Below are 12,528 nucleotides of genomic sequence, written 5' to 3' on the forward strand. Positions count from 1 at the left end.
CTTTAACATCTCATCACTCAACACTTTTCAAACTGCTTCATCTGGGAGACCTTATAAACCTGGACATGCTAACTTCCCAGAATAAAATTAACTCTCCAAAGTACTGAAGTTGTTTCTTTTTTAATCTTGTTCACTTTATAATAGCTTTAAGCTCACTTACAAGGATGGTACCTTCACACTTGGCCATTATGTACTTATCATGCATGCTCTTCCACTCATCTTAAGTACTAAGGAGAACCACAACAGTGTCTAAAGCACCTCATTAACAAAGTTACACACTAGGACTTAGAGAAACCAAGTGGAAGCATATTCCATACCTCAATTTAGGACTATACCTGAAATAACATTTTGAATGATTAAAGAAATATGCAGTACCACATAAAACAGTAGTTCTCCCTTTCACATATAGGGCTTCCCTTGTGGCTCAGCTGGTAAAGAATCACCTGCAATGGGGGACACCTGGCTTCAATCCCTGGGTTGGGAAGAGCCCCTGGAGAAGGGAAAGGCTACCCACTCCAGTATTCTGGCCTGAAGAATTCCATGGACATCCATGGTGTTGCAAAGAGTGGGACATGACTGAGTGACTTTCACTTTCACATATAACTCAATCTTTGTGACTATATTTTAAATGATTTTTTGAGGCCAAAAATTATTTGAGCTCAATATTTTGGCAACTGCTAACTCTGATTGCTTCGGAGAAGGCAATGGCACCCCACTCCAGTACTCTTGCCTGGAAAATCCCATGGACAGAGGAGCCTGGTAGGCTGCAGTCCATGGGGTCATGAAGAGTCAGACACAACTGAGCGACTTCACTTTCACTTTTCACTTTCATGCATTGGAGAAGGAAATGGCAACCCACTCCAGTGTTCTTGCCTGGAGAATCCCAGGGACAGGGGAGCCTGGTGGGCTGCCGTCTATGGGGTCGCACAGAGTCGGACATGACTTAAGCGACTTAGCAGCAGCAGCAGCAGCAGCAACTCTGATTGCTTAAGATATTTTTTGAATCTAGAGTTATGCCCAGCTAAAAACCTAGAGATCAGTCAAGGATTACTCTGCCATCCCTTCATTTTTCTCCATTCAAAATAATATGACACAACATGCAGATACCATCACACTGGTTGCAACCCAACTTTTGTGCAGTTTTAGTTCTCTGCTTGGACATAATACTTTAATGTTCAAGTGAAACTACACATTCCTCCTACTCCTCTCCTCATTTCTGGGGCAAATCCAAAGGATTTTTCCTACAGTCAGATATGTTCCTCAAAGTAGAATGAGTTCTAACTCTCTTTTATAACTGTTTCCTGGGCTGAAATGTTCAATAATGACAGTATCCTGTCATAACTCTATTATCTCATTTGAGACAAGTTATTAGGCAGGTTTTTCTTTGTCCTTTACTAGATACAATAAACAGAAACCTGGCATAAATTTCAAACAGTTACTTTGGATCTATGATTGTTATAATGTGAAATTTGTCTTTTATAGAAAAGTATACAAAACCTTTGTAAAACTTATAGAACATAGTTAATAGTCACAAATGATTTTCATCTTTTTCTCAAGAAATAGGGAAAACATTGTATCCTAAGGGCCTGGGCCTTGAAAGTCTATGATGGACAAGGGTCCCCTGAAACAACACAGAAATGTTTTACTGTTGCCTTTCTTCTGTCTTATCCACTCCACTGCCACACATCCTATAGACTATTTAAACTCATCATATGGCACATTCTTGCCTGGTCTTGGTCTCAGTAAACTATCAGTTAATTGACTATCTTCTAAACTGTTACTCCTTCCACTAGTATTTTCACTTTAGTTAGGGCCCTTTTAAGGATAAATACAAGCTTAAGGCCTAATGAAACTAATCAAAAAACATGACATTTCTGGGACAAGGATTGATATGTCCCCTGGAAGAAATAAACTTTAATCATTGAAGATCACCAGACTTAAGGTTCAACTCAGCCAGTGCCAAGGCTATTGCAGACTAGGTGAGGAGAATCTGGAATCAGTTGCTGTGAATGAGATAAGAACCTCCAGGCACCTACCTGTAGGCCCACAATGTGGCTAACTTATTCTCTTGTCCCCACCATCAGTGCCTACTAAATAGGACATAGATTCTATCTCAGTTTATAGGTGGAATTGTCATTCCCACTGCTGGATCTAAAACCCTTTCTAAGACTCCACACTACTTGACTGTCTCCATAACCATCCTACCCTACTACGCCAAGAAGTAGATTGGACATGTCACTTTTAACTCTGTGATTTGAATATCTGGACACTATATCCTTACACACGTGATTTGAATATCTGGATACTATACCCTTACACGCTTAACAACAGGGATAGAATCATAAAAATCATATCTCATGGCCTATCGATACAGAATCAATTCAGTATCAATATAGAATATTCAACAAAATATTTAGCTCATGTACTGGATCCTGTACTGGACACTAGGGATATGAAGATAAATAAACAAAGTACCTGAGGTCAAATTATTGCAGTCAGTTGGAAAAAAATGCGTATACATAAGTAAGTTCACTAAAATCTAAAAAGTGTATAATCAAATTTGATACAAAGCCCTATGAAAGCCCAAAGAGGGAACACTTAACTAGTTCTTAGGTAGCTAACTAACTTTCAACCTGAAGGAGGTAGGTAAAAGGGAAGGTTTCTCTGAGGAGATAATATCTTAGCTAATTCTAGACAAATAAATAAATGTTCTTTGGTATCAAAAAAAGGGAGAGAGAGAAAGAGCAAAGGAGCTAAAATTCTTATATGACCAAGTAATCTACTGTACCAATACATTTGTAGTTTATAGGAGCTATAAGGTCTAAACACAAAAATAATCACCTGTAGGCTTTAGAGAGTGATCAAAAGCAGGCAATTTATGGAAGAAAAAGTATAGCTGGGTGAAGGGAATGGCATGGAGTTCATTTGCCGTTTTTATACCTTTTAAACTGAGGGCAAACTATAGTTGGAATAACATAGGTTGGCTAAAACTGATAGAAAACTCACAGTATTTCTGGCCTGAATAACCAGAGGATAGAATTTGGAGCAAGTGGAAAACAGAACCAGAGACAAAGAATCCAAAATTCTGTATATAAATTCTATCCAATTCTTTAATTGACTAATGAATGATACATGCATGGACAGGCTTCAAGCAGCTCAGCTAATGATGGATATATGATCTGAGATATTTCCCAAGGCACAAAATTTTCAGATTGAGTCTAACAAGCTTAATTTCATGTTAAAACAACTCTTTGGAGGAATATAGTAGAATCCAGAGTCTCCATAACATTATTTTAGTATTTACATGGTCTAAGTTATTTCTGCTTTATTGACTATGCCAAAGCCTTTGACTGCGTGGATCACAAACTGTGGAAAATTCTGAAAGAGATGGGAATACCAGACCACCTGACCTGCCTCTTGAGAAGCCTGTATGCAGGTCAGGAAGCAACAGTTAGAACTGGACATGGAACAACAGACTGGTTCCAAATAGGAAAAGGAGTATGTCAAGGCTGTATATTGTCACCCTGCCTATTTAACTTATATGCAGAGTACATCATGAGAAATGCTGGGCTCGAAGAAGCACAAGCTGGAATCAAGATTGCCAGGAGAAATAGCAATAACCTCAGATACACAGATGACACCACCCTTATGGCAGAAAGTGAAGAGGAACTCAAAAGCCTCTTGATGAAAGTGAAAGTGGAGAGTGAAAAAGTTGGCTTAAAGCTCAACATTCAGAAAATGAAGATTATGGCATCTGGTCCCATCACTTCATGGGAAATAGATGGGGAAACAGTGGAAACAGTGTCAGACTTTATTTTTGGGGGCTCTAAAATCTCTGCAGATGGTGACTGCAGCCATGAAATTAAAAGACGCTTACTCCTTGGAAGGAAAGTTAGGACCAACCTAGATAGCATATTCAAAAGCAGAGACATTACTTTGCCAACAAAGGTCCGTCTAGTCAAGGCTATGGTTTTTCCAGTGGTCACGTATGGATGTGAGAGTTGGACTGTGAAGAAAGCTGATTGCCGAAGAATTGATGCTTTTGAACTGTGGTGTTGGAGAAGACTCTTGAGAGTCCCTTGGACTGCAAGGAGATCCAACCAGTCCATTCTGAAGGAGGTCAGCCCTTGGACTTCTTTGGAAGGAATGATGCTAAAGCTGAAACTCCAGTAGTTTGGCCACCTCATGGGAAGAGTTGACTCCTTGGAAAAGACTTTGATGCTGGGAGGGATTGGGGGCAGGAGGAGAAGGGGACGACAGAGGATGAGATGGCTGGATGGCATCACTGACTTGATGGACATGAGTCTGAGTGAACTCCGGGAGTTGGTGATGGACAGGGAGGCCTGGCATGCTGCGATTCATGGGGTCGCAAAGAGTCAGACACGACTGAGCGACTGAACTGAACTGAAGTTACAACCCAAAGTTACTTGACATATGCAGAAATATGAAAATGTGACTCAGTCTGAAAATAAAAAGACTTCAATGAAGGGTGACTTTGTGATGATCCAAATACTGGAATTAGCAAACAAGGGGAGAAGGCAATGGCACCCCACTCCAGTACTCTTGCCTGGAAAATCCCATGGACAGAGGAATCTGGTGCGCTGCAGTCCATGGGTCGCTAGGAGTTGGTCATGACTGAGGGACTTCACTTTCACTTTTCACTTTTATGCATTGGAGAAGGAAATGGCAACCCAATCCAGTGTTCTTGCCTGGAGAATCCCAGGGACGGGGGAGCCTGGTGGGCTGCCGTCTATGGGGTCGCACAGAGTCGGACACGACTGACTTGACTTAGCAGCAGCAGCAGCAGCAAACAAGGAATTTAAAGCAGCTATTCTAACTATCATTAGTGAAAATGTAAAAAATTCATTAGATGGGCAGAACAGTAGAATAGAGATGACAAAGGATCTTCAGGCAATTTTAAGACAAGTCACTAGAAATTATTCTGTCTGAACAATAAAGAGAAAAAGGTTAAAAATATGAACAGAGACTCAAGGACCTATGGAAAATATCAGTAGCTCTAACATATGTGACGTAAGAGTTATTGAAGTTACAGAAGGAGAGAAGATTTAGAATGGAATAGAAGAAATATTTTTAAAATAGTGATTAAAAACTCTCCAAATCTGGGTAAGAGAAACAAATTTACAGCTTTAAGAAGTTCAGTGGCCACCACACAGTATAAAAATGAAGTAAATCATGTCTACTCCTAACAATCAAATCTCTGAAAATTAAAGATAGAGAAAAAATCCTGAAAGTAAAGAAAACTGACACATAAAGGACAACAATAATTTGAATTACTACTGACTTCTTTTCAGAAATAATGGAGGAGTGTGGACAATGGAACATCTTTAAAGTGCTAAAAGGAAAAACCCGTAACCTAGAATTCTTTGTCCAGCAAAAATGTGTTACTAATGAGAGCAACATAAAGATATTTTCACATAAAAACATGCAATCCTGGCACCAGGAGACCTGTGCAAATTTATCATCAGGAGACCTAAATGATAAAACGTATTATAGAAGTTTTTCAGGCAGAAGTGAAATAACACCAGGTAGATCTTCAAGAAGGAACAAAAAGCATCAGAAATGGCAAATACTGGAGTAAATATAAAATAGTATTTTTCTCTGTTAGTATCTTTTTAAAATAAGGTGAAGGGTATTTGAAGCAAAGGTAACAGCATAAACAAACGCCTGAAGACAGAAAAATAAAAACATGGTGTGGAAAGGAATTACAAGCAGTTCATTTCTTTTAATGTTAGGTGTGATAAGAAGACTGATGGCATGCCTGCCATGTTAAGGAACCTGGTCTTAATCTTTATGTGAAGGTTCTCAAGTCTGAAAATGAAATAGTGAGATCTGTATTTATGTGCATCACTCATGTACTCAGTGAAGAGGCAGGAAACTCACACTATTGCTGCAATCCAAGAGAGATATTAAAGAAAGCACATCATGAGAACTTGATCTAAAGAAGTAATAGCACAGAAGTTCGAGAGAAGAGAGTTAAGAAGTATTTTGGAAGTAAGATCTGTATTAAATAGAGGTTGTGAATAAAGTAGAAGAATATCACTTGGATCATTAAATATAATTAAGGGAATTTTCCCTCATTATAGACCAATTTACTGCCTAAATTTCTGGTAATAGTGTATTGGAATTCCAATACAATATTGGAGACAAGTAATTCCTGCTACTTGTCTCATTCATGACCTCTATTTATAGCTCAAACCTCCTATTTAATACCAACTGACTGTGCCCCAGCATCACCTTGACAACTATTTTGACTAGGCTGCATGTTAGGGAGAGGAAATGGACAGTCAATGCATAAACCTAGCAAGAGCCTATGACATATCTAGTACCAACAGATATGGCTCAATGAACTGAGTCAATCAGATTTTTCTCTCTTAGAAATCTGAACCAAGAAATCCCAGAAGAATAGGTCATTTAACAATGAAAGCCAAGGCTAAAACTTCATGTCAGAGAGAGACTCTAGAGGACTTGTGAAATTCTAAGAACTGAATAAGAAATATGGAAAGAAGCAGGCACTCTCAGAAGAGAGTGACACTGTAGTTACAGAGAGATGCAGAAGGAATAAGCTGCTATGCTAGAGCTTCCTTGGTTTCTGTGTCTGGCATATAATAAAGACTAAATAAACCTTTTGTTGTTATATGGAGGAATAAATAAATGCAAAAACAAATTAACAAATGAATGAGGCTGATTTTCTAGTGCCAGTTTTCATAAGGCAAAATTTCTTACAGTCTTGTTTTCCACTTCCTCAGAGATCACTATCCTCCCTAGTGCTCCATTTCTATTCTTGCACTACACTCATCTCCACTGCATCACATTTCATGAAGATCCTTGAGCATCTGTATTATTTTAAAATTAAAATGCTGAACTAAATGACTGCCAATTTTGTTGCAATTTTTTTCAGCATCTGTCTTCCAAAAGATCAGAAATTCTCAGTATGTACCCATAACAGTGATGAATACATTTTTTATTCTGAACATGAAACAGCATTTATATAAGTATTAACAGATTTATAGCTTGAAAACCTTCTGCAGTTTTGATTACTCAAAATGTGGAGGCTGAACCCCTTCTGGAATCATTCTCATCCTGCTGAAAGCATCTGTGCTCTCTGTAGGTATTAAGCTTTGAAGGCATCTTTGGGTAGCTCTCCAGGATGTTACCTTTTATAAAGTTTTGGTAGACCAGGTGTTTTGTTTCAATCAGAGCCTAGGTGGATAAAGAATGATGACAGTACCCAATCATCACTACAGAAAGACTTCCTATACTCAAGCTCTGAAACTTGGCCACATTTATTTTAGAATAACACAGCAAAATGTCTAAACCAAGAGCAGAGACATCTAGCACAGGATTTCAAACTACAGTAGAAAAGTATTCCCTTTTGCACCACTGAGTTGAATAGAGGAATACAGAAAAGTTTTTTCCAAAAAAAAAAAAAAAAAACTTCTAAAAACTCTTAGGAGGAAGAAATGGCAACCCCATTCAGTATTCTTGCCTGGAAAAGTCTATGGACAGAGGAGCCTGGCGGGCTACAGTTCATGCAGCCACAGACAGTTGAACATGACTGAGTGATAAAGCTCAAAAACTCTTAAAAAGAAAGGAGATATTTTCTCCCTTCTGCTCCTTAGAACTGCATTCTGCTTGAAGGAGGAAATTAGACAGATGAAGAAGGAAACAAAGGTGATTACCCTGTCACTGAAAAGGAATATTAAAAGGATGGGAAAATATAGAACAAATGTGTCAGTTTCTTAAATAACCAGATGAAATAATTGTATTTAATTGTTTCTGAATTATTTAAGTATGACATGCATTCAAATCCTAGTATTCTTAAGAAAGCCACATTTGCCCCCAGAGGATAGTATTTCAGTCCAACGTAATTTTCTTGCTTATTTTCTTGTACAGAGGCTTTTTAAGAAGTAACTTACTGTCTCTTCAGTAGGACACAACTGATGAGACTTAGCACACATGCATGCATAGGCACATATGATAAACTGAGGTCAATATGAACTCATAACTGTTTTAAAAAGAAGAACTATCTTTTCCATCTCTGCCTCTTAAATTATCAGCATTTTTGCCTACCACTAGCTGTCATGTGAGAGATGGACCATAAAGAAGGCTGAGTGCCAAAGAATTGATGCTTTTGAATCCAGGTGCTGGAGAAGACTCTTGAGAGGCCCTTGGACAGCAAGATCAAACCAGTCAATACTAAAGGAAATCAACCCTGAATATTCACTGGAAGGACTGATGTTGAAACTGAAATTCCAATACTTTTGCCACCTGATGCATAGAGCTGACTCAGTGGAAAAGACCTTGACGCTGGCAAAGATTGAGGGCAAAAGGAAAAGGGGGTGACAGAGGATGAGATGACTGGATGGCATCACTGACTCCATGGACACGAGTTTGAGAAAACTCTGGGAGATAGTGAAGGACACGGAAGATTGGCGTGCTCCAGTTCATAGCATCACAAAGAGTTGGACATGACTTAGTGACTGAACAACAAATCTCATGTGTACCTAGAATTAACATTAAAGTTGTCCTATTAACGTGAACATTTTATATTTATGATGTTTTTATATACTTTATATTAACATATTAATTTTTTCTTTTGGATACTCTTCCACTCACTAACTTTAACAGACTCATGTTTTTCATCAATTCTTAGAATAGTAATGATTAATATCATTATTCTGCTGCTCAAATATCACAGCTTGACCAATGGGAATATTTGAGGGACTACTGACTTTTGGTATTAGTATTACTCTCCAATAAACTTAACTAGGAAGGGACTTCCCTGGTGGTCCAGTGGTTGAGAATCCCTCTGCCAATGCAGGATACAGGAGTTCAATCCCTGGTCAGGGAACTAAGAACCCACATGCTGGGGGACAGTTAAGCCTGTACTCCACAAGAGAAGCCCCTGCTTGCCGCAATTAGAGAAAGGCTGCATGCAGCAACCAAGACACAGCACAGCCAAAAAATTAAACACAAATAAAATAAATACAAATTAAAAACACTTTATTTTAAAAAATTAACCAGGAAATCTCAGAAGACAGTGAACAGCAGGATGGGCCTGAGGCCACTTTTTTATAAAGTTTTCCAAATTTCAAATTACTGTTCAAAGTACAAAGTAGGCATTCCAGGTACATAGGTTAGTGTCTGGAGTGTTAGTAAATGACTGACTTAAAAGTCTAGAAGCCTGACCCTCTCGCCTCCAGCTGGGAAAACTTTCAGTGTGATTTATATTCCAGAGGGCCCAGCCCCATTGTCAAGTCAGACTTGACCTGCAACCACATCATTTCATGTTCTTTCCCCTTCCTCTCCTGCTTCCTCTATTTCTTTTATTTTTTCTACTTGTATTTAATATAGAAAAATCCAACAGATTTTATTATATTTGAAAACTTTATGAACTCTATGTTGCTGTATCCATAGCAATCTATTCTATTTAATGTCCTTTTTAAGTTAAATTGTAAAACTGAGCTATTTTTCATCAAATTTTTTATTCCATTAAAAAGTCTGCTCTTTTTTGATGTTAGAAGAAACTGTTCTTTACTGACATATGATTTAAAATACATACTTATAGGAGCTTTCCTGGTTGTCCAGGAGTATGGATTCAATCCCTGGTCGGGGATCCAAGATCCCACATGTGTTTTAGCCAAAAAAACAAAACACAAAACAGAAGCAATACTGTAACAAATTCAAAACACTAAAACTGATCCACATCAAAAAAAATCTTTTAAAAATAAAATAAAATACACACTCAAACAGTTATTGTGCTGAAATTCAAATCTTTTAGATTGTTTCATATTCATGAGAGTTGTTCAAAACATTTTCACAGGAGACGATTTTCAGAATGGGTTCAGGTTTCCTCCAAGCTAACATAAAAGACACAGGAATTCTGGGGGGTAGGGTCCCTTAATTAAACGCGTATCATTTGTAATAATTTTCTACATCATTATCCCAAACAACCATGGAAGAACAGAGTTTTAGATATAAGTTTTCTTTGGAAAATGCTGAAATCTCTGCCCAGACTCAGTAAAAATACTTCATCATTTGTATTGTTAAGCATAGAACAGAGCAAATTCATGACTGGAAATAGCACAGGAACCAGTGCCTGGGTAGAAATGGTGACTGACAAATTGCTGGAGGCTTAGTGCAGACAACTCTGAGAGTTAAAAATTCCAATGGGATTCAGTCATGCAGGGCACCCACAAGACTGTGAGATTTATCTCCAAGAGTCTGACCAGATTCCCACAGTATATTCTAGAGAGAAATCCCCTTGGTTTTCCTTCAAGGGGAGAGGAAAAGGAAGCATTTTGAAATGCACCAGAGCATTGCCCTTCTCTCTCTTTTAAGTTGCTTCCTGAAGTGCACTCTTTCCATATGTCACCTGCACCTGAAACCTTGTCTCAACTCTTGCTCCTAGGTAACCTCAGAATGTGTTAGGAATGGGGTAGGTAGCAGGCCCTAAGGATGGTATTTAGGAGCCGAGTCACCTGCTGGCCAGCTGCCAGTGAGGACTTCATCACTCTAGGTAGGTAGAGTATTGGTAGTACTGGTATGCTGAAGAAGTAAAATCATTGAAAGTGAAAGTGAAGTCACTCAGTCGTGTCTGACTCATTGTGACCCCATAGACGGCAGCCCACCAGGCTCCCCGTCCCTGGGATTCTCCAGGCAAGAACACTGGAGTGGGTTGCCATTTCCTTCTCCAATGCAGGAAAGTGAAAAGTGAAAGTGAAGTCGCTCAGTCGTGTCCAACCCTCAGCGACTCCATGGACTGCAGCCCACCAGGCTCCCCCATCCCTGGGATTCTTCAGGCAGGAGTACTGGAGTGGGGTGCCATTGCCTTCTCCAACAAAAAGGGCTTAGCTGGTCATGAAGTGAACTCTCTTAAGGAAACCAATCGAAAAAGTGGGACATCTGGGAAAATTAGTATTGGTTGCTTCTGAATGCTAAAGTAGATACCCTGATTTATATGGGCCATCAGGACTTTAAACTTTGTCCAGTTTGGTAGCACTACCCATATGTGGCTTACCACGGCTTGTGGTAACTTAGTTTCCCAACCAGAGATCAAACTTGAGCCCTCTACATTGGAAGTGCAGAATCTTAATCACTGGACTACCAGGGAAGTCCCTAATTTTATACCAAGATTAGATAAAATTAAGCAAAATTTTTAAAATTCAGTTTTTTAGTCACTCTAGCCACATTTCAAGTAGCCACATATAGTTAGTAGCTGCCACACTGAACACTATAGTTGTAGAACATTTCCATAATCAGAGAAAATGAATGAGAAAAGAAGGCTCAACTCAGCCTCTTCTAGTTGGAAAGCTACTTTTAAGACGTAGTAAGGTAGAAAAAGTGTTAGTCACTCAATTGCATTCCACTCTTTGCTACCCCAAGGACTGTAGCCTGCCAGCTTCCTCTGTCCATGGAATTCTCCGGCAAAAATGCTGGAGTGGGTAGCCATTCCCTTCTCCAGGGGATCTTTCTGACCCAGGGATTGAATCCAGGTCTCACATATTGCAGGCAGATTCTTTACTGTCTGAGACACCAGGGAAGACTGCTGCCATGAAATTAAAAGATGCTTGTTCCTTGGAAGGAAAGCTATGAAAAACCTAAACAGCATGTTAAAAAGCAAAGACATCACTTTGCTGACAAAGGTCCGTATAGTCAAAGCTATGGTTTTTCCAGTAGCCATGTATAGATGTGAGAGGTAGACCACAAAAAAGGCTTAGCCATGAAGAATTAATGCTTTTGAACTGTGGTGCTGGAGAAGACTCTTGAGAGTCCCTGGTCGGCAAGGAGATCAAACCAGTCAACCCTAAAGGAAATCAACCCTGAATATTCATTGGAAGGACTGATGCTGAAGCTGAAACTCCAATACTTTGGCCACCTGATACAAAGAGCCAACTCATTGGGAAAGACCCTGATACCGGCAAAGATTGAGGGCAAAAGGCAAAGGGGGCAACAGAGGATGAGATGGTTGAATGGCATCACTGACTTAATGAACATGAATTTGAGCAAACTTCGGGAGATAGTAAAAGACAGGGAATCCTAACGTGCTGCAGTTCATGGGGTCGCAAAGAGTTGGACACAACTTGGTGACCGAACACACACACACAGACAAGACAGAGAACAGACTTGTGGACACAGTGGGGGAAGGAAAGGGAGGGACTAATTGAAAGAGTAAGATCCTACAAGGCAGCACTTAAGTCATCATTGGCTCAGGACCTAATCATAAGAGAAGCAGAATTTCAGAAAATATTGCATTTTCAACCCTAGAAAGTTTCCTATGCCAAAGTCAGGGCCCTGAGATGGAAAGAATGAGACCCTGAGACTTGGGTTAAGGATTCTAGCTAGATCCTGCTCAGAACCTTGAACCCCTGTATGTCTGAATCCTCTGAGCCTGCAGAAATGCTTCATTCATTCTTGTTAGAAGATGACACTGTTTTGCTTGAAGCATACGCAGACATTTCACACAGATGGGCGAGCTACAAAACAATACTTGCCCTTCTCAGGATC

At 39.4% G+C, this 12,528-nt stretch overlaps 1 protein-coding gene and 1 pseudogene across 4 annotated transcripts in view; one reads left to right on the forward strand and one right to left on the reverse strand.

Annotated features, from left to right (window-relative positions):
• The window catches only part of TEX9 (testis expressed 9), a 237,233-nt gene that overhangs the window by 134,375 nt on the left and 90,330 nt on the right, over positions 1-12,528 (reverse strand). The window lies entirely within an intron of this gene.
• LOC139185462 (tigger transposable element-derived protein 1-like) overlaps positions 10,480-12,528 on the forward strand; it is a 61,612-nt pseudogene continuing 59,563 nt past the window's right edge.

Source organism: Bos indicus, chromosome 10, assembly GCF_029378745.1.
Source record: "Bos indicus isolate NIAB-ARS_2022 breed Sahiwal x Tharparkar chromosome 10, NIAB-ARS_B.indTharparkar_mat_pri_1.0, whole genome shotgun sequence".
In the NCBI taxonomy this organism is placed as follows: domain Eukaryota; kingdom Metazoa; phylum Chordata; class Mammalia; order Artiodactyla; family Bovidae; genus Bos; species Bos indicus.